The sequence below is a fragment of the Hyla sarda genome, chromosome 8 (assembly GCF_029499605.1).
Source record: "Hyla sarda isolate aHylSar1 chromosome 8, aHylSar1.hap1, whole genome shotgun sequence".
Classification (NCBI taxonomy): Eukaryota; Metazoa; Chordata; class Amphibia; order Anura; family Hylidae; genus Hyla; species Hyla sarda.
The window spans coordinates 116,090,919-116,112,854 of record NC_079196.1 but is presented as its reverse complement, the minus strand read 5'-3'; the positions used below and the strand labels follow the sequence as shown (position 1 = coordinate 116,112,854).

General features: G+C 43.2%; 12 pseudogenes; all 12 read right to left on the bottom strand.

Moving 5' to 3' along the window:
* Window positions 1-217: 217 nt before the first annotated feature.
* On the bottom strand, window positions 218-481 carry LOC130287875 (U2 spliceosomal RNA; annotated as a pseudogene).
* Window positions 482-1,955: 1,474 nt separating this feature from the next.
* On the bottom strand, window positions 1,956-2,219 carry LOC130288413 (U2 spliceosomal RNA; annotated as a pseudogene).
* A 1,480-nt stretch (window positions 2,220-3,699) lies between these two features.
* On the bottom strand, window positions 3,700-3,963 carry LOC130288400 (U2 spliceosomal RNA; annotated as a pseudogene).
* A 1,474-nt stretch (window positions 3,964-5,437) lies between these two features.
* Window positions 5,438-5,701, bottom strand: LOC130287863 (U2 spliceosomal RNA; annotated as a pseudogene).
* A 1,484-nt stretch (window positions 5,702-7,185) lies between these two features.
* Window positions 7,186-7,449, bottom strand: LOC130287852 (U2 spliceosomal RNA; annotated as a pseudogene).
* A 1,480-nt stretch (window positions 7,450-8,929) lies between these two features.
* Window positions 8,930-9,193, bottom strand: LOC130287841 (U2 spliceosomal RNA; annotated as a pseudogene).
* A 1,480-nt stretch (window positions 9,194-10,673) lies between these two features.
* On the bottom strand, window positions 10,674-10,937 carry LOC130287829 (U2 spliceosomal RNA; annotated as a pseudogene).
* A 1,488-nt stretch (window positions 10,938-12,425) lies between these two features.
* On the bottom strand, window positions 12,426-12,689 carry LOC130287818 (U2 spliceosomal RNA; annotated as a pseudogene).
* A 1,486-nt stretch (window positions 12,690-14,175) lies between these two features.
* LOC130287807 (U2 spliceosomal RNA) lies at window positions 14,176-14,439 on the bottom strand (annotated as a pseudogene).
* A 1,483-nt stretch (window positions 14,440-15,922) lies between these two features.
* On the bottom strand, window positions 15,923-16,186 carry LOC130287795 (U2 spliceosomal RNA; annotated as a pseudogene).
* A 1,480-nt stretch (window positions 16,187-17,666) lies between these two features.
* On the bottom strand, window positions 17,667-17,930 carry LOC130287784 (U2 spliceosomal RNA; annotated as a pseudogene).
* Window positions 17,931-19,409: 1,479 nt separating this feature from the next.
* On the bottom strand, window positions 19,410-19,673 carry LOC130288831 (U2 spliceosomal RNA; annotated as a pseudogene).
* Between the last annotated feature and the right edge of the window lie 2,263 nt (window positions 19,674-21,936).

Below are 21,936 nucleotides of genomic sequence, written 5' to 3'. Positions count from 1 at the left end.
TCATGTCAAACCTGCACAGGTGTGCTAGATTATTATTATTTAGTTTTATTTTATTTTTTTACACCAATCAGTGTGCAAACATGGTCATTAAAACGCTAAATGAATAGACGTTCATAAACCAGTCAGTGCAACTCATCATTTTGGTCTCCAATTCTCAAACTCAAATTCTCACCCACGGAGGATTAAATGAGAATCTTTCTTGTTTAACACTGGAATGGGGTGGTGCACTGTTCACTACCCGAATATACTGCCACATCGGGTCAATGCATAGGGCGACAGAAGCAAGCTTCCAAATCAGCTCCCTTTCTCAAAAATCCATTTAATTTATGGTCCCCAGATAGGGAACGTATGTATCAGTATGTGCTCACAAGTCACCCAAGTGCAAGTATTCACACAAAAAAAAACGTGCCTCAGGATGCGATCTGTCGCAAGATCCTTTCTATTTTTACACTTGATCTAAGCCAAAAGGCCTAGAGGGGATAACCGGGAAAGGGGTGGACCCAACCATGTCCCCTTCATGAGCACTCACATTACTCATAGGAATGGAAGGAAGGCTGGCAGCCAACCAGCCTCCCATACACTCTCTGGGTGGGTGGCAGTCAGCCACCCATACATACATACATACAGCACAGGCTAAACCCACATCATCACTTAAAAAAAGGACAGGCGACCATTGCACTCTGATGGAGCATTTAGCAATGCAATCCATAGCCTGGCTTTTGCCTGAACCCCCATCACTCCTCCTCTTGCATATAAGACAATATTTCAGATCTGCATATGAAAACAACACGCCTACCTTTGTTGCACATAGCTGCCTGCCTGTCTCTAGTTACCCCACTGGCTGTAGCTGCGTCCCTTCCGACATGGAATAACACCAACTGTAACGATAAACTGAAAATTAACAGTATAAACCTGCATCATTTTGGACTCTGGTATTTGCTGAATCCGGGTGACCTGACAATCGATGGTGGTGCCGCTGGTGATTCTGGCCTTCTTGGAATCTGTTGGGCCTATGTGTTAGCTCACACATCACTTGGGTATCCATGGTAACTACCACAACATGGTCATCTGCAGTTTACATCTAGCCCGTGGCATTGAATGGCATTTTAAAAGTGCTAAGGGTCCTGGTGCAATAATCCTCCCATGAGGATCAGCCTCAACGGCTTTGTAGATTGCACTCATGTCAGCAACTCCATATACATTTTTTTTTCTTCATGCTTCTTTCTTCATCCTTTTTTCTTTCTGTCATTCAGACTTTCATTCATTCGATCTCTCTCACTCACTTGCTTTAACTCATTTGTTCTCACTCACTCACTCACTCAATCACTCACTCACTCATTCACTCTCACTCACTCTCACTCTCTCACTCACTCGCTCACTAAGTCAGTCTCTCTCTCTCTCTCTCTCTCTTTTTCTTTTTATATATATTTTTTTCCGTCTTCTTCTTCTTCTTCTTCTTCTTCAGACCCTGTCATAGCACTAATGCCTTTCCAATACCACCAGCAGATGGAGACACTCCATTGCAACATTGGTTGTGAGCAGCAGTTTCTAAAAACAAATGCCTCATGGCGGATTTCCCATCCATCAATGGATGGTAAATTTTGTTTTTATCATTCACTGACCACAGATACCAATGCATGGTCAAGCAACAGCAATGACACACCCTTGTGTATAGGCATGAGACCCTCACGTCATTTAACAGGATTCAGCACCACCCACAAGACAGCTACCTGTCATGTCATGTCAAACCTGCACAGGTGTGCTAGATTATTATTATTTAGTTTTATTTTATTTTTTTACACCAATCAGTGTGCAAACATGGTCATTAAAACGCTAAATGAATAGACGTTCATAAACCAGTCAGTGCAACTCATCATTTTGGTCTCCAATTCTCAAACTCAAATTCTCACCCACGGAGGATTAAATGAGAATCTTTCTTGTTTAACACTGGAATGGGGTGGTGCACTGTTCACTACCCGAATATACTGCCACATCGGGTCAATGCATAGGGCGACAGAAGCAAGCTTCCAAATCAGCTCCCTTTCTCAAAAATCCATTTAATTTATGGTCCCCAGATAGGGAACGTATGTATCAGTATGTGCTCACAAGTCACCCAAGTGCAAGTATTCACACAAAAAAAAACGTGCCTCAGGATGCGATCTGTCGCTAGATCCTTTCTATTTTTACACTTGATCTAAGCCAAAAGGCCTAGAGGGGATAACCGGGAAAGGGGTGGACCCAACCATGTCCCCTTCATGAGCACTCACATTACTCATAGGAATGGAAGGAAGGCTGGCAGCCAACCAGCCTCCCATACACTCTCTGGGTGGGTGGCAGTCAGCCACCCATACATACATACATACAGCACAGGCTAAACCCACATCATCACTTAAAAAAAGGACAGGCGACCATTGCACTCTGATGGAGCATTTAGCAATGCAATCCATAGCCTGGCTTTTGCCTGAACCCCCATCACTCCTCCTCTTGCATATAAGACAATATTTCAGATCTGCATATGAAAACAACACGCCTACCTTTGTTGCACATAGCTGCCTGCCTGTCTCTAGTTACCCCACTGGCTGTAGCTGCGTCCCTTCCGACATGGAATAACACCAACTGTAACGATAAACTGAAAATTAACAGTATAAACCTGCATCATTTTGGACTCTGGTATTTGCTGAATCCGGGTGACCTGACAATCGATGGTGGTGCCGCTGGTGATTCTGGCCTTCTTGGAATCTGTTGGGCCTATGTGTTAGCTCACACATCACTTGGGTATCCATGGTAACTACCACAACATGGTCATCTGCAGTTTACATCTAGCCCGTGGCATTGAATGGCATTTTAAAAGTGCTAAGGGTCCTGGTGCAATAATCCTCCCATGAGGATCAGCCTCAACGGCTTTGTAGATTGCACTCATGTCAGCAACTCCATATACATTTTTTTTTCTTCATGCTTCTTTCTTCATCCTTTTTTCTTTCTGTCATTCAGACTTTCATTCATTCGATCTCTCTCACTCACTTGCTTTAACTCATTTGTTCTCACTCACTCACTCACTCAATCACTCACTCACTCATTCACTCTCACTCACTCTCACTCTCTCACTCACTCGCTCACTAAGTCAGTCTCTCTCTCTCTCTCTCTCTCTTTTTCTTTTTATATATATTTTTTTCCGTCTTCTTCTTCTTCTTCTTCTTCTTCTTCTTCAGACCCTGTCATAGCACTAATGCCTTTCCAATACCACCAGCAGATGGAGACACTCCATTGCAACATTGGTTGTGAGCAGCAGTTTCTAAAAACAAATGCCTCATGGCGGATTTCCCATCCATCAATGGATGGTAAATTTTGTTTTTATCATTCACTGACCACAGATACCAATGCATGGTCAAGCAACAGCAATGACACACCCTTGTGTATAGGCATGAGACCCTCACGTCATTTAACAGGATTCAGCACCACCCACAAGACAGCTACCTGTCATGTCATGTCAAACCTGCACAGGTGTGCTAGATTATTATTATTTAGTTTTATTTTATTTTTTTACACCAATCAGTGTGCAAACATGGTCATTAAAACGCTAAATGAATAGACGTTCATAAACCAGTCAGTGCAACTCATCATTTTGGTCTCCAATTCTCAAACTCAAATTCTCACCCACGGAGGATTAAATGAGAATCTTTCTTGTTTAACACTGGAATGGGGTGGTGCACTGTTCACTACCCGAATATACTGCCACATCGGGTCAATGCATAGGGCGACAGAAGCAAGCTTCCAAATCAGCTCCCTTTCTCAAAAATCCATTTAATTTATGGTCCCCAGATAGGGAACGTATGTATCAGTATGTGCTCACAAGTCACCCAAGTGCAAGTATTCACACAAAAAAAAACGTGCCTCAGGATGCGATCTGTCGCTAGATCCTTTCTATTTTTACACTTGATCTAAGCCAAAAGGCCTAGAGGGGATAACCGGGAAAGGGGTGGACCCAACCATGTCCCCTTCATGAGCACTCACATTACTCATAGGAATGGAAGGAAGGCTGGCAGCCAACCAGCCTCCCATACACTCTCTGGGTGGGTGGCAGTCAGCCACCCATACATACATACATACAGCACAGGCTAAACCCACATCATCACTTAAAAAAAGGACAGGCGACCATTGCACTCTGATGGAGCATTTAGCAATGCAATCCATAGCCTGGCTTTTGCCTGAACCCCCATCACTCCTCCTCTTGCATATAAGACAATATTTCAGATCTGCATATGAAAACAACACGCCTACCTTTGTTGCACATAGCTGCCTGCCTGTCTCTAGTTACCCCACTGGCTGTAGCTGCGTCCCTTCCGACATGGAATAACACCAACTGTAACGATAAACTGAAAATTAACAGTATAAACCTGCATCATTTTGGACTCTGGTATTTGCTGAATCCGGGTGACCTGACAATCGATGGTGGTGCCGCTGGTGATTCTGGCCTTCTTGGAATCTGTTGGGCCTATGTGTTAGCTCACACATCACTTGGGTATCCATGGTAACTACCACAACATGGTCATCTGCAGTTTACATCTAGCCCGTGGCATTGAATGGCATTTTAAAAGTGCTAAGGGTCCTGGTGCAATAATCCTCCCATGAGGATCAGCCTCAACGGCTTTGTAGATTGCACTCATGTCAGCAACTCCATATACATTTTTTTTTCTTCATGCTTCTTTCTTCATCCTTTTTTCTTTCTGTCATTCAGACTTTCATTCATTCGATCTCTCTCACTCACTTGCTTTAACTCATTTGTTCTCACTCACTCACTCACTCAATCACTCACTCACTCATTCACTCTCACTCACTCTCACTCTCTCACTCACTCGCTCACTAAGTCAGTCTCTCTCTCTCTCTCTCTCTCTTTTTCTTTTTATATATATTTTTTTCCGTCTTCTTCTTCTTCTTCTTCTTCTTCAGACCCTGTCATAGCACTAATGCCTTTCCAATACCACCAGCAGATGGAGACACTCCATTGCAACATTGGTTGTGAGCAGCAGTTTCTAAAAACAAATGCCTCATGGCGGATTTCCCATCCATCAATGGATGGTAAATTTTGTTTTTATCATTCACTGACCACAGATACCAATGCATGGTCAAGCAACAGCAATGACACACCCTTGTGTATAGGCATGAGACCCTCACGTCATTTAACAGGATTCAGCACCACCCACAAGACAGCTACCTGTCATGTCATGTCAAACCTGCACAGGTGTGCTAGATTATTATTATTTAGTTTTATTTTATTTTTTTACACCAATCAGTGTGCAAACATGGTCATTAAAACGCTAAATGAATAGACGTTCATAAACCAGTCAGTGCAACTCATCATTTTGGTCTCCAATTCTCAAACTCAAATTCTCACCCACGGAGGATTAAATGAGAATCTTTCTTGTTTAACACTGGAATGGGGTGGTGCACTGTTCACTACCCGAATATACTGCCACATCGGGTCAATGCATAGGGCGACAGAAGCAAGCTTCCAAATCAGCTCCCTTTCTCAAAAATCCATTTAATTTATGGTCCCCAGATAGGGAACGTATGTATCAGTATGTGCTCACAAGTCACCCAAGTGCAAGTATTCACACAAAAAAAAACGTGCCTCAGGATGCGATCTGTCGCAAGATCCTTTCTATTTTTACACTTGATCTAAGCCAAAAGGCCTAGAGGGGATAACCGGGAAAGGGGTGGACCCAACCATGTCCCCTTCATGAGCACTCACATTACTCATAGGAATGGAAGGAAGGCTGGCAGCCAACCAGCCTCCCATACACTCTCTGGGTGGGTGGCAGTCAGCCACCCATACATACATACATACAGCACAGGCTAAACCCACATCATCACTTAAAAAAAGGACAGGCGACCATTGCACTCTGATGGAGCATTTAGCAATGCAATCCATAGCCTGGCTTTTGCCTGAACCCCCATCACTCCTCCTCTTGCATATAAGACAATATTTCAGATCTGCATATGAAAACAACACGCCTACCTTTGTTGCACATAGCTGCCTGCCTGTCTCTAGTTACCCCACTGGCTGTAGCTGCGTCCCTTCCGACATGGAATAACACCAACTGTAACGATAAACTGAAAATTAACAGTATAAACCTGCATCATTTTGGACTCTGGTATTTGCTGAATCCGGGTGACCTGACAATCGATGGTGGTGCCGCTGGTGATTCTGGCCTTCTTGGAATCTGTTGGGCCTATGTGTTAGCTCACACATCACTTGGGTATCCATGGTAACTACCACAACATGGTCATCTGCAGTTTACATCTAGCCCGTGGCATTGAATGGCATTTTAAAAGTGCTAAGGGTCCTGGTGCAATAATCCTCCCATGAGGATCAGCCTCAACGGCTTTGTAGATTGCACTCATGTCAGCAACTCCATATACATTTTTTTTTCTTCATGCTTCTTTCTTCATCCTTTTTTCTTTCTGTCATTCAGACTTTCATTCATTCGATCTCTCTCACTCACTTGCTTTAACTCATTTGTTCTCACTCACTCACTCACTCAATCACTCACTCACTCACTCATTCACTCTCACTCACTCTCACTCTCTCACTCACTCGCTCACTAAGTCAGTCTCTCTCTCTCTCTCTCTCTCTTTTTCTTTTTATATATATTTTTTTCCGTCTTCTTCTTCTTCTTCTTCTTCTTCTTCTTCAGACCCTGTCATAGCACTAATGCCTTTCCAATACCACCAGCAGATGGAGACACTCCATTGCAACATTGGTTGTGAGCAGCAGTTTCTAAAAACAAATGCCTCATGGCGGATTTCCCATCCATCAATGGATGGTAAATTTTGTTTTTATCATTCACTGACCACAGATACCAATGCATGGTCAAGCAACAGCAATGACACACCCTTGTGTATAGGCATGAGACCCTCACGTCATTTAACAGGATTCAGCACCACCCACAAGACAGCTACCTGTCATGTCATGTCAAACCTGCACAGGTGTGCTAGATTATTATTATTTAGTTTTATTTTATTTTTTTACACCAATCAGTGTGCAAACATGGTCATTAAAACGCTAAATGAATAGACGTTCATAAACCAGTCAGTGCAACTCATCATTTTGGTCTCCAATTCTCAAACTCAAATTCTCACCCACGGAGGATTAAATGAGAATCTTTCTTGTTTAACACTGGAATGGGGTGGTGCACTGTTCACTACCCGAATATACTGCCACATCGGGTCAATGCATAGGGCGACAGAAGCAAGCTTCCAAATCAGCTCCCTTTCTCAAAAATCCATTTAATTTATGGTCCCCAGATAGGGAACGTATGTATCAGTATGTGCTCACAAGTCACCCAAGTGCAAGTATTCACACAAAAAAAAACGTGCCTCAGGATGCGATCTGTCGCAAGATCCTTTCTATTTTTACACTTGATCTAAGCCAAAAGGCCTAGAGGGGATAACCGGGAAAGGGGTGGACCCAACCATGTCCCCTTCATGAGCACTCACATTACTCATAGGAATGGAAGGAAGGCTGGCAGCCAACCAGCCTCCCATACACTCTCTGGGTGGGTGGCAGTCAGCCACCCATACATACATACATACAGCACAGGCTAAACCCACATCATCACTTAAAAAAAGGACAGGCGACCATTGCACTCTGATGGAGCATTTAGCAATGCAATCCATAGCCTGGCTTTTGCCTGAACCCCCATCACTCCTCCTCTTGCATATAAGACAATATTTCAGATCTGCATATGAAAACAACACGCCTACCTTTGTTGCACATAGCTGCCTGCCTGTCTCTAGTTACCCCACTGGCTGTAGCTGCGTCCCTTCCGACATGGAATAACACCAACTGTAACGATAAACTGAAAATTAACAGTATAAACCTGCATCATTTTGGACTCTGGTATTTGCTGAATCCGGGTGACCTGACAATCGATGGTGGTGCCGCTGGTGATTCTGGCCTTCTTGGAATCTGTTGGGCCTATGTGTTAGCTCACACATCACTTGGGTATCCATGGTAACTACCACAACATGGTCATCTGCAGTTTACATCTAGCCCGTGGCATTGAATGGCATTTTAAAAGTGCTAAGGGTCCTGGTGCAATAATCCTCCCATGAGGATCAGCCTCAACGGCTTTGTAGATTGCACTCATGTCAGCAACTCCATATACATTTTTTTTTCTTCATGCTTCTTTCTTCATCCTTTTTTCTTTCTGTCATTCAGACTTTCATTCATTCGATCTCTCTCACTCACTTGCTTTAACTCATTTGTTCTCACTCACTCACTCACTCAATCACTCACTCACTCATTCACTCTCACTCACTCTCACTCTCTCACTCACTCGCTCACTAAGTCAGTCTCTCTCTCTCTCTCTCTCTCTTTTTCTTTTTATATATATTTTTTTCCGTCTTCTTCTTCTTCTTCTTCTTCTTCTTCTTCAGACCCTGTCATAGCACTAATGCCTTTCCAATACCACCAGCAGATGGAGACACTCCATTGCAACATTGGTTGTGAGCAGCAGTTTCTAAAAACAAATGCCTCATGGCGGATTTCCCATCCATCAATGGATGGTAAATTTTGTTTTTATCATTCACTGACCACAGATACCAATGCATGGTCAAGCAACAGCAATGACACACCCTTGTGTATAGGCATGAGACCCTCACGTCATTTAACAGGATTCAGCACCACCCACAAGACAGCTACCTGTCATGTCATGTCAAACCTGCACAGGTGTGCTAGATTATTATTATTTAGTTTTATTTTATTTTTTTACACCAATCAGTGTGCAAACATGGTCATTAAAACGCTAAATGAATAGACGTTCATAAACCAGTCAGTGCAACTCATCATTTTGGTCTCCAATTCTCAAACTCAAATTCTCACCCACGGAGGATTAAATGAGAATCTTTCTTGTTTAACACTGGAATGGGGTGGTGCACTGTTCACTACCCGAATATACTGCCACATCGGGTCAATGCATAGGGCGACAGAAGCAAGCTTCCAAATCAGCTCCCTTTCTCAAAAATCCATTTAATTTATGGTCCCCAGATAGGGAACGTATGTATCAGTATGTGCTCACAAGTCACCCAAGTGCAAGTATTCACACAAAAAAAAACGTGCCTCAGGATGCGATCTGTCGCAAGATCCTTTCTATTTTTACACTTGATCTAAGCCAAAAGGCCTAGAGGGGATAACCGGGAAAGGGGTGGACCCAACCATGTCCCCTTCATGAGCACTCACATTACTCATAGGAATGGAAGGAAGGCTGGCAGCCAACCAGCCTCCCATACACTCTCTGGGTGGGTGGCAGTCAGCCACCCATACATACATACATACAGCACAGGCTAAACCCACATCATCACTTAAAAAAAGGACAGGCGACCATTGCACTCTGATGGAGCATTTAGCAATGCAATCCATAGCCTGGCTTTTGCCTGAACCCCCATCACTCCTCCTCTTGCATATAAGACAATATTTCAGATCTGCATATGAAAACAACACGCCTACCTTTGTTGCACATAGCTGCCTGCCTGTCTCTAGTTACCCCACTGGCTGTAGCTGCGTCCCTTCCGACATGGAATAACACCAACTGTAACGATAAACTGAAAATTAACAGTATAAACCTGCATCATTTTGGACTCTGGTATTTGCTGAATCCGGGTGACCTGACAATCGATGGTGGTGCCGCTGGTGATTCTGGCCTTCTTGGAATCTGTTGGGCCTATGTGTTAGCTCACACATCACTTGGGTATCCATGGTAACTACCACAACATGGTCATCTGCAGTTTACATCTAGCCCGTGGCATTGAATGGCATTTTAAAAGTGCTAAGGGTCCTGGTGCAATAATCCTCCCATGAGGATCAGCCTCAACGGCTTTGTAGATTGCACTCATGTCAGCAACTCCATATACATTTTTTTTTCTTCATGCTTCTTTCTTCATCCTTTTTTCTTTCTGTCATTCAGACTTTCATTCATTCGATCTCTCTCACTCACTTGCTTTAACTCATTTGTTCTCACTCACTCACTCACTCAATCACTCACTCACTCATTCACTCTCACTCACTCTCACTCTCTCACTCACTCGCTCACTAAGTCAGTCTCTCTCTCTCTCTCTCTCTCTTTTTCTTTTTATATATATTTTTTTCCGTCTTCTTCTTCTTCTTCTTCTTCTTCTTCTTCAGACCCTGTCATAGCACTAATGCCTTTCCAATACCACCAGCAGATGGAGACACTCCATTGCAACATTGGTTGTGAGCAGCAGTTTCTAAAAACAAATGCCTCATGGCGGATTTCCCATCCATCAATGGATGGTAAATTTTGTTTTTATCATTCACTGACCACAGATACCAATGCATGGTCAAGCAACAGCAATGACACACCCTTGTGTATAGGCATGAGACCCTCACGTCATTTAACAGGATTCAGCACCACCCACAAGACAGCTACCTGTCATGTCATGTCAAACCTGCACAGGTGTGCTAGATTATTATTATTTAGTTTTATTTTATTTTTTTACACCAATCAGTGTGCAAACATGGTCATTAAAACGCTAAATGAATAGACGTTCATAAACCAGTCAGTGCAACTCATCATTTTGGTCTCCAATTCTCAAACTCAAATTCTCACCCACGGAGGATTAAATGAGAATCTTTCTTGTTTAACACTGGAATGGGGTGGTGCACTGTTCACTACCCGAATATACTGCCACATCGGGTCAATGCATAGGGCGACAGAAGCAAGCTTCCAAATCAGCTCCCTTTCTCAAAAATCCATTTAATTTATGGTCCCCAGATAGGGAACGTATGTATCAGTATGTGCTCACAAGTCACCCAAGTGCAAGTATTCACACAAAAAAAAACGTGCCTCAGGATGCGATCTGTCGCAAGATCCTTTCTATTTTTACACTTGATCTAAGCCAAAAGGCCTAGAGGGGATAACCGGGAAAGGGGTGGACCCAACCATGTCCCCTTCATGAGCACTCACATTACTCATAGGAATGGAAGGAAGGCTGGCAGCCAACCAGCCTCCCATACACTCTCTGGGTGGGTGGCAGTCAGCCACCCATACATACATACATACAGCACAGGCTAAACCCACATCATCACTTAAAAAAAGGACAGGCGACCATTGCACTCTGATGGAGCATTTAGCAATGCAATCCATAGCCTGGCTTTTGCCTGAACCCCCATCACTCCTCCTCTTGCATATAAGACAATATTTCAGATCTGCATATGAAAACAACACGCCTACCTTTGTTGCACATAGCTGCCTGCCTGTCTCTAGTTACCCCACTGGCTGTAGCTGCGTCCCTTCCGACATGGAATAACACCAACTGTAACGATAAACTGAAAATTAACAGTATAAACCTGCATCATTTTGGACTCTGGTATTTGCTGAATCCGGGTGACCTGACAATCGATGGTGGTGCCGCTGGTGATTCTGGCCTTCTTGGAATCTGTTGGGCCTATGTGTTAGCTCACACATCACTTGGGTATCCATGGTAACTACCACAACATGGTCATCTGCAGTTTACATCTAGCCCGTGGCATTGAATGGCATTTTAAAAGTGCTAAGGGTCCTGGTGCAATAATCCTCCCATGAGGATCAGCCTCAACGGCTTTGTAGATTGCACTCATGTCAGCAACTCCATATACATTTTTTTTTCTTCATGCTTCTTTCTTCATCCTTTTTTCTTTCTGTCATTCAGACTTTCATTCATTCGATCTCTCTCACTCACTTGCTTTAACTCATTTGTTCTCACTCACTCACTCACTCAATCACTCACTCACTCATTCACTCTCACTCACTCTCACTCTCTCACTCACTCGCTCACTAAGTCAGTCTCTCTCTCTCTCTCTCTCTCTCTTTTTCTTTTTATATATATTTTTTTCCGTCTTCTTCTTCTTCTTCTTCTTCTTCTTCTTCTTCTTCAGACCCTGTCATAGCACTAATGCCTTTCCAATACCACCAGCAGATGGAGACACTCCATTGCAACATTGGTTGTGAGCAGCAGTTTCTAAAAACAAATGCCTCATGGCGGATTTCCCATCCATCAATGGATGGTAAATTTTGTTTTTATCATTCACTGACCACAGATACCAATGCATGGTCAAGCAACAGCAATGACACACCCTTGTGTATAGGCATGAGACCCTCACGTCATTTAACAGGATTCAGCACCACCCACAAGACAGCTACCTGTCATGTCATGTCAAACCTGCACAGGTGTGCTAGATTATTATTATTTAGTTTTATTTTATTTTTTTACACCAATCAGTGTGCAAACATGGTCATTAAAACGCTAAATGAATAGACGTTCATAAACCAGTCAGTGCAACTCATCATTTTGGTCTCCAATTCTCAAACTCAAATTCTCACCCACGGAGGATTAAATGAGAATCTTTCTTGTTTAACACTGGAATGGGGTGGTGCACTGTTCACTACCCGAATATACTGCCACATCGGGTCAATGCATAGGGCGACAGAAGCAAGCTTCCAAATCAGCTCCCTTTCTCAAAAATCCATTTAATTTATGGTCCCCAGATAGGGAACGTATGTATCAGTATGTGCTCACAAGTCACCCAAGTGCAAGTATTCACACAAAAAAAAACGTGCCTCAGGATGCGATCTGTCGCAAGATCCTTTCTATTTTTACACTTGATCTAAGCCAAAAGGCCTAGAGGGGATAACCGGGAAAGGGGTGGACCCAACCATGTCCCCTTCATGAGCACTCACATTACTCATAGGAATGGAAGGAAGGCTGGCAGCCAACCAGCCTCCCATACACTCTCTGGGTGGGTGGCAGTCAGCCACCCATACATACATACATACAGCACAGGCTAAACCCACATCATCACTTAAAAAAAGGACAGGCGACCATTGCACTCTGATGGAGCATTTAGCAATGCAATCCATAGCCTGGCTTTTGCCTGAACCCCCATCACTCCTCCTCTTGCATATAAGACAATATTTCAGATCTGCATATGAAAACAACACGCCTACCTTTGTTGCACATAGCTGCCTGCCTGTCTCTAGTTACCCCACTGGCTGTAGCTGCGTCCCTTCCGACATGGAATAACACCAACTGTAACGATAAACTGAAAATTAACAGTATAAACCTGCATCATTTTGGACTCTGGTATTTGCTGAATCCGGGTGACCTGACAATCGATGGTGGTGCCGCTGGTGATTCTGGCCTTCTTGGAATCTGTTGGGCCTATGTGTTAGCTCACACATCACTTGGGTATCCATGGTAACTACCACAACATGGTCATCTGCAGTTTACATCTAGCCCGTGGCATTGAATGGCATTTTAAAAGTGCTAAGGGTCCTGGTGCAATAATCCTCCCATGAGGATCAGCCTCAACGGCTTTGTAGATTGCACTCATGTCAGCAACTCCATATACATTTTTTTTTCTTCATGCTTCTTTCTTCATCCTTTTTTCTTTCTGTCATTCAGACTTTCATTCATTCGATCTCTCTCACTCACTTGCTTTAACTCATTTGTTCTCACTCACTCACTCACTCAATCACTCACTCACTCACTCATTCACTCTCACTCACTCTCACTCTCTCACTCACTCGCTCACTAAGTCAGTCTCTCTCTCTCTCTCTCTCTCTCTTTTTCTTTTTATATATATTTTTTTCCGTCTTCTTCTTCTTCTTCTTCTTCTTCTTCTTCAGACCCTGTCATAGCACTAATGCCTTTCCAATACCACCAGCAGATGGAGACACTCCATTGCAACATTGGTTGTGAGCAGCAGTTTCTAAAAACAAATGCCTCATGGCGGATTTCCCATCCATCAATGGATGGTAAATTTTGTTTTTATCATTCACTGACCACAGATACCAATGCATGGTCAAGCAACAGCAATGACACACCCTTGTGTATAGGCATGAGACCCTCACGTCATTTAACAGGATTCAGCACCACCCACAAGACAGCTACCTGTCATGTCATGTCAAACCTGCACAGGTGTGCTAGATTATTATTATTTAGTTTTATTTTATTTTTTTACACCAATCAGTGTGCAAACATGGTCATTAAAACGCTAAATGAATAGACGTTCATAAACCAGTCAGTGCAACTCATCATTTTGGTCTCCAATTCTCAAACTCAAATTCTCACCCACGGAGGATTAAATGAGAATCTTTCTTGTTTAACACTGGAATGGGGTGGTGCACTGTTCACTACCCGAATATACTGCCACATCGGGTCAATGCATAGGGCGACAGAAGCAAGCTTCCAAATCAGCTCCCTTTCTCAAAAATCCATTTAATTTATGGTCCCCAGATAGGGAACGTATGTATCAGTATGTGCTCACAAGTCACCCAAGTGCAAGTATTCACACAAAAAAAAACGTGCCTCAGGATGCGATCTGTCGCAAGATCCTTTCTATTTTTACACTTGATCTAAGCCAAAAGGCCTAGAGGGGATAACCGGGAAAGGGGTGGACCCAACCATGTCCCCTTCATGAGCACTCACATTACTCATAGGAATGGAAGGAAGGCTGGCAGCCAACCAGCCTCCCATACACTCTCTGGGTGGGTGGCAGTCAGCCACCCATACATACATACATATAGCACAGGCTAAACCCACATCATCACTTAAAAAAAGGACAGGCGACCATTGCACTCTGATGGAGCATTTAGCAATGCAATCCATAGCCTGGCTTTTGCCTGAACCCCCATCACTCCTCCTCTTGCATATAAGACAATATTTCAGATCTGCATATGAAAACAACACGCCTACCTTTGTTGCACATAGCTGCCTGCCTGTCTCTAGTTACCCCACTGGCTGTAGCTGCGTCCCTTCCGACATGGAATAACACCAACTGTAACGATAAACTGAAAATTAACAGTATAAACCTGCATCATTTTGGACTCTGGTATTTGCTGAATCCGGGTGACCTGACAATCGATGGTGGTGCCGCTGGTGATTCTGGCCTTCTTGGAATCTGTTGGGCCTATGTGTTAGCTCACACATCACTTGGGTATCCATGGTAACTACCACAACATGGTCATCTGCAGTTTACATCTAGCCCGTGGCATTGAATGGCATTTTAAAAGTGCTAAGGGTCCTGGTGCAATAATCCTCCCATGAGGATCAGCCTCAACGGCTTTGTAGATTGCACTCATGTCAGCAACTCCATATACATTTTTTTTTCTTCATGCTTCTTTCTTCATCCTTTTTTCTTTCTGTCATTCAGACTTTCATTCATTCGATCTCTCTCACTCACTTGCTTTAACTCATTTGTTCTCACTCACTCACTCACTCAATCACTCACTCACTCATTCACTCTCACTCACTCTCACTCTCTCACTCACTCGCTCACTAAGTCAGTCTCTCTCTCTCTCTCTCTCTCTTTTTCTTTTTATATATATTTTTTTCCGTCTTCTTCTTCTTCTTCTTCTTCTTCTTCTTCTTCAGACCCTGTCATAGCACTAATGCCTTTCCAATACCACCAGCAGATGGAGACACTCCATTGCAACATTGGTTGTGAGCAGCAGTTTCTAAAAACAAATGCCTCATGGCGGATTTCCCATCCATCAATGGATGGTAAATTTTGTTTTTATCATTCACTGACCACAGATACCAATGCATGGTCAAGCAACAGCAATGACACACCCTTGTGTATAGGCATGAGACCCTCACGTCATTTAACAGGATTCAGCACCACCCACAAGACAGCTACCTGTCATGTCATGTCAAACCTGCACAGGTGTGCTAGATTATTATTATTTAGTTTTATTTTATTTTTTTACACCAATCAGTGTGCAAACATGGTCATTAAAACGCTAAATGAATAGACGTTCATAAACCAGTCAGTGCAACTCATCATTTTGGTCTCCAATTCTCAAACTCAAATTCTCACCCACGGAGGATTAAATGAGAATCTTTCTTGTTTAACACTGGAATGGGGTGGTGCACTGTTCACTACCCGAATATACTGCCACATCGGGTCAATGCATAGGGCGACAGAAGCAAGCTTCCAAATCAGCTCCCTTTCTCAAAAATCCATTTAATTTATGGTCCCCAGATAGGGAACGTATGTATCAGTATGTGCTCACAAGTCACCCAAGTGCAAGTATTCACACAAAAAAAAACGTGCCTCAGGATGCGATCTGTCGCAAGATCCTTTCTATTTTTACACTTGATCTAAGCCAAAAGGCCTAGAGGGGATAACCGGGAAAGGGGTGGACCCAACCATGTCCCCTTCATGAGCACTCACATTACTCATAGGAATGGAAGGAAGGCTGGCAGCCAACCAGCCTCCCATACACTCTCTGGGTGGGTGGCAGTCAGCCACCCATACATACATACATACAGCACAGGCTAAACCCACATCATCACTTAAAAAAAGGACAGGCGACCATTGCACTCTGATGGAGCATTTAGCAATGCAATCCATAGCCTGGCTTTTGCCTGAACCCCCATCACTCCTCCTCTTGCATATAAGACAATATTTCAGATCTGCATATGAAAACAACACGCCTACCTTTGTTGCACATAGCTGCCTGCCTGTCTCTAGTTACCCCACTGGCTGTAGCTGCGTCCCTTCCGACATGGAATAACACCAACTGTAACGATAAACTGAAAATTAACAGTATAAACCTGCATCATTTTGGACTCTGGTATTTGCTGAATCCGGGTGACCTGACAATCGATGGTGGTGCCGCTGGTGATTCTGGCCTTCTTGGAATCTGTTGGGCCTATGTGTTAGCTCACACATCACTTGGGTATCCATGGTAACTACCACAACATGGTCATCTGCAGTTTACATCTAGCCCGTGGCATTGAATGGCATTTTAAAAGTGCTAAGGGTCCTGGTGCAATAATCCTCCCATGAGGATCAGCCTCAACGGCTTTGTAGATTGCACTCATGTCAGCAACTCCATATACATTTTTTTTTCTTCATGCTTCTTTCTTCATCCTTTTTTCTTTCTGTCATTCAGACTTTCATTCATTCGATCTCTCTCACTCACTTGCTTTAACTCATTTGTTCTCACTCACTCACTCACTCAATCACTCACTCACTCATTCACTCTCACTCACTCTCACTCTCTCACTCACTCGCTCACTAAGTCAGTCTCTCTCTCTCTCTCTCTCTCTTTTTCTTTTTATATATATTTTTTTCCGTCTTCTTCTTCTTCTTCTTCTTCTTCTTCTTCAGACCCTGTCATAGCACTAATGCCTTTCCAATACCACCAGCAGATGGAGACACTCCATTGCAACATTGGTTGTGAGCAGCAGTTTCTAAAAACAAATGCCTCATGGCGGATTTCCCATCCATCAATGGATGGTAAATTTTGTTTTTATCATTCACTGACCACAGATACCAATGCATGGTCAAGCAACAGCAATGACACACCCTTGTGTATAGGCATGAGACCCTCACGTCATTTAACAGGATTCAGCACCACCCACAAGACAGCTACCTGTCATGTCATGTCAAACCTGCACAGGTGTGCTAGATTATTATTATTTAGTTTTATTTTATTTTTTTACACCAATCAGTGTGCAAACATGGTCATTAAAACGCTAAATGAATAGACGTTCATAAACCAGTCAGTGCAACTCATCATTTTGGTCTCCAATTCTCAAACTCAAATTCTCACCCACGGAGGATTAAATGAGAATCTTTCTTGTTTAACACTGGAATGGGGTGGTGCACTGTTCACTACCCGAATATACTGCCACATCGGGTCAATGCATAGGGCGACAGAAGCAAGCTTCCAAATCAGCTCCCTTTCTCAAAAATCCATTTAATTTATGGTCCCCAGATAGGGAACGTATGTATCAGTATGTGCTCACAAGTCACCCAAGTGCAAGTATTCACACAAAAAAAAACGTGCCTCAGGATGCGATCTGTCGCAAGATCCTTTCTATTTTTACACTTGATCTAAGCCAAAAGGCCTAGAGGGGATAACCGGGAAAGGGGTGGACCCAACCATGTCCCCTTCATGAGCACTCACATTACTCATAGGAATGGAAGGAAGGCTGGCAGCCAACCAGCCTCCCATACACTCTCTGGGTGGGTGGCAGTCAGCCACCCATACATACATACATACAGCACAGGCTAAACCCACATCATCACTTAAAAAAAGGACAGGCGACCATTGCACTCTGATGGAGCATTTAGCAATGCAATCCATAGCCTGGCTTTTGCCTGAACCCCCATCACTCCTCCTCTTGCATATAAGACAATATTTCAGATCTGCATATGAAAACAACACGCCTACCTTTGTTGCACATAGCTGCCTGCCTGTCTCTAGTTACCCCACTGGCTGTAGCTGCGTCCCTTCCGACATGGAATAACACCAACTGTAACGATAAACTGAAAATTAACAGTATAAACCTGCATCATTTTGGACTCTGGTATTTGCTGAATCCGGGTGACCTGACAATCGATGGTGGTGCCGCTGGTGATTCTGGCCTTCTTGGAATCTGTTGGGCCTATGTGTTAGCTCACACATCACTTGGGTATCCATGGTAACTACCACAACATGGTCATCTGCAGTTTACATCTAGCCCGTGGCATTGAATGGCATTTTAAAAGTGCTAAGGGTCCTGGTGCAATAATCCTCCCATGAGGATCAGCCTCAACGGCTTTGTAGATTGCACTCATGTCAGCAACTCCATATACATTTTTTTTCTTCATGCTTCTTTCTTCATCCTTTTTTCTTTCTGTCATTCAGACTTTCATTCATTCGATCTCTCTCACTCACTTGCTTTAACTCATTTGTTCTCACTCACTCACTCACTCAATCACTCACTCACTCATTCACTCTCACTCACTCTCACTCTCTCACTCACTCGCTCACTAAGTCAGTCTCTCTCTCTCTCTCTCTCTCTTTTTCTTTTTATATATATTTTTTTCCGTCTTCTTCTTCTTCTTCTTCTTCTTCTTCTTCAGACCCTGTCATAGCACTAATGCCTTTCCAATACCACCAGCAGATGGAGACACTCCATTGCAACATTGGTTGTGAGCAGCAGTTTCTAAAAACAAATGCCTCATGGCGGATTTCCCATCCATCAATGGATGGTAAATTTTGTTTTTATCATTCACTGACCACAGATACCAATGCATGGTCAAGCAACAGCAATGACACACCCTTGTGTATAGGCATGAGACCCTCACGTCATTTAACAGGATTCAGCACCACCCACAAGACAGCTACCTGTCATGTCATGTCAAACCTGCACAGGTGTGCTAGATTATTATTATTTAGTTTTATTTTATTTTTTTACACCAATCAGTGTGCAAACATGGTCATTAAAACGCTAAATGAATAGACGTTCATAAACCAGTCAGTGCAACTCATCATTTTGGTCTCCAATTCTCAAACTCAAATTCTCACCCACGGAGGATTAAATGAGAATCTTTCTTGTTTAACACTGGAATGGGGTGGTGCACTGTTCACTACCCGAATATACTGCCACATCGGGTCAATGCATAGGGCGACAGAAGCAAGCTTCCAAATCAGCTCCCTTTCTCAAAAATCCATTTAATTTATGGTCCCCAGATAGGGAACGTATGTATCAGTATGTGCTCACAAGTCACCCAAGTGCAAGTATTCACACAAAAAAAAACGTGCCTCAGGATGCGATCTGTCGCAAGATCCTTTCTTTTTTTACACTTGATCTAAGCCAAAAGGCCTAGAGGGGATAACCGGGAAAGGGGTGGACCCAACCATGTCCCCTTCATGAGCACTCACATTACTCATAGGAATGGAAGGAAGGCTGGCAGCCAACCAGCCTCCCATACACTCTCTGGGTGGGTGGCAGTCAGCCACCCATACATACATACAGCACAGGCTAAACCCACATCATCACTTAAAAAAAGGACAGGCAACCATTGCACTCTGATGGAGCATTTAGCAATGCAATCCATAGCCTGGCTTTTGCCTGAACCCCCATCACTCCTCCAAATAAAGAAAAACCTCTTTCGACGACGACGACGACTGCAAATGTAAGAGTCTTATCAAGAACTAACAAGTTGGTATAGTTTTACAGAAAAAGGAACTCATGTCCCATAAATATTTTACATGATTGAGATTTTGGTCCCTTTTTTCTGATTCTTCTTCTAAATTATGGCAATAATCTTTTCTGTATGATATTCTCATTACCATATGTTAATTTATCTTATTAACATTCAAATCATTTCTAGTAACGTTTCTTACATTCAACTGATACATTGAAACTACATACTAATATTCAAATCTCCCCAATGAAAATAAGACATAAACAAATAATGCATCTAAGGCATACAACCTTTTGTATTCACAAATGTGATATTATGTGGGAGTATTTGGTTGGTGATTGATTGCTTCTCGGCCTTTTGGCTAAGATCAAGTGCAGTTGCCTTGGTCTCGCCTGAGGGTGCGATCTCTGGGTTTACCCAGTTTGCTGGAAGGGATTCTCTTTCTGTGGTTTCGTGCCGACAGTTCTCCCTGGAGAGATGGCTGGTCTGAAGAATACCATTCGTTTGGAGGTGGATCCTGGAAGTGCTGTGAAGAACAATGTTGTTTACCTGGTTCGGGACATCATCATGCTGAAGCTTGGAGTGGACAAGTCAGAAATATTCAGCGTTAATGAGGCTCCTCGCAAGGGTTCTTATGAGGTCACCTTTGAGCAGGAAGGTAGGTGCCTTGATGTTTATGAACGTTTGAGAAATTTTAGCAAGGACCCCATGATGGAGGGAGTGAAGATTACTCCTTTGTTTGGGTTTCAAGAAAAAACTGTCCTTGTGCATGTTTATAACCCTTTCACGGATGTGGCTATAATTGAAAGTTTTCTGCGCCAATATTGTGACTCTGTGCGTGGAGGTGAAAAACAGACCAATGTACTGGGAATCTTTAATTGCAAATATAAATTTGTTGTGAAACTGAAAGTGGATCCCAGTTGTGTTGGTGGCTTTAAACATCCCCCAGCTAGTTTTTCTGTTGCTGGACATAGGGGATATTTATCCTATGCTGGACAGCCATATTATTGCCGCAATTGTTTTTCTTTTGGCCACGTGAAAGAGAGCTGCCTTAAGGGACAGGTGTGCCGGAACTGTAATGGTACTGGTCACCATGCGGGGAGTTGCCCTAACACAAAAAAATGTGACCTGTGCCGTGAGGAAGGGCATGTTTATAAAGACTGTCCTGGTACAAAAAGACCAAGCTATGCAAGTGCTGCAAGAGGGGAGGAAATTGTGAGGAAGTTGGCCCCTCAAAAACTGAAAGTTATTCCTCAGTAACCTGTGGATGTACAAGTTGCTGTGGCTGATGCCTTTAGGAAGCTGGAGGAGGTGATTGAGGGAGTGCAGAGCCCTGTTCACACAGCTGAATCTGTTCATCCCTCTGATCCTGCTAACATAGAGGAGTTTCAGTCCTCTGGAGAGACTAGTTTGTGTAACAGGGAGGGTGGTGGGAAACATAATGTCCAGGATGAAAATAATGATGGCTTCAAGCTGGTGCATGGTGGGAAGTCCGCCAAAAAAAGACGTGGTGAGGAGAGTACGAATTTGGCGCCAGAAACCAGGAACACATTTGAAGTGCTGGAAACGGACATTATGGAGACTGCTGAAAGTGGTGAATAGATATGCTGGGACTTGATATGAAATGTTATCAGGTGGTGAAGCACCTGTTTTCTAATGACTTTGTTATACCTGCTTTGTGTTTTACTATGTGTTCTCAATAGGTTTGCCGGGACTTGATATGCAAATGATATCAGGTAGTGAATCACCTATTTTCTAATGGTTATGTTATACCTGTTTTGTGTTTGTATATAGTTATGAGCATTATTATTTGTTCTCAAAATGTGAGAGTATTTAAAAATAAGGCTAGGAGAGCTGCTATTTTAAGTTTTTTAGCACAAGAGAATGCTTCAATTTTCTGTTTGCAGGAATGTGGTATTGAGTTCGCAGCAAGTCAGGATGAATGGGTG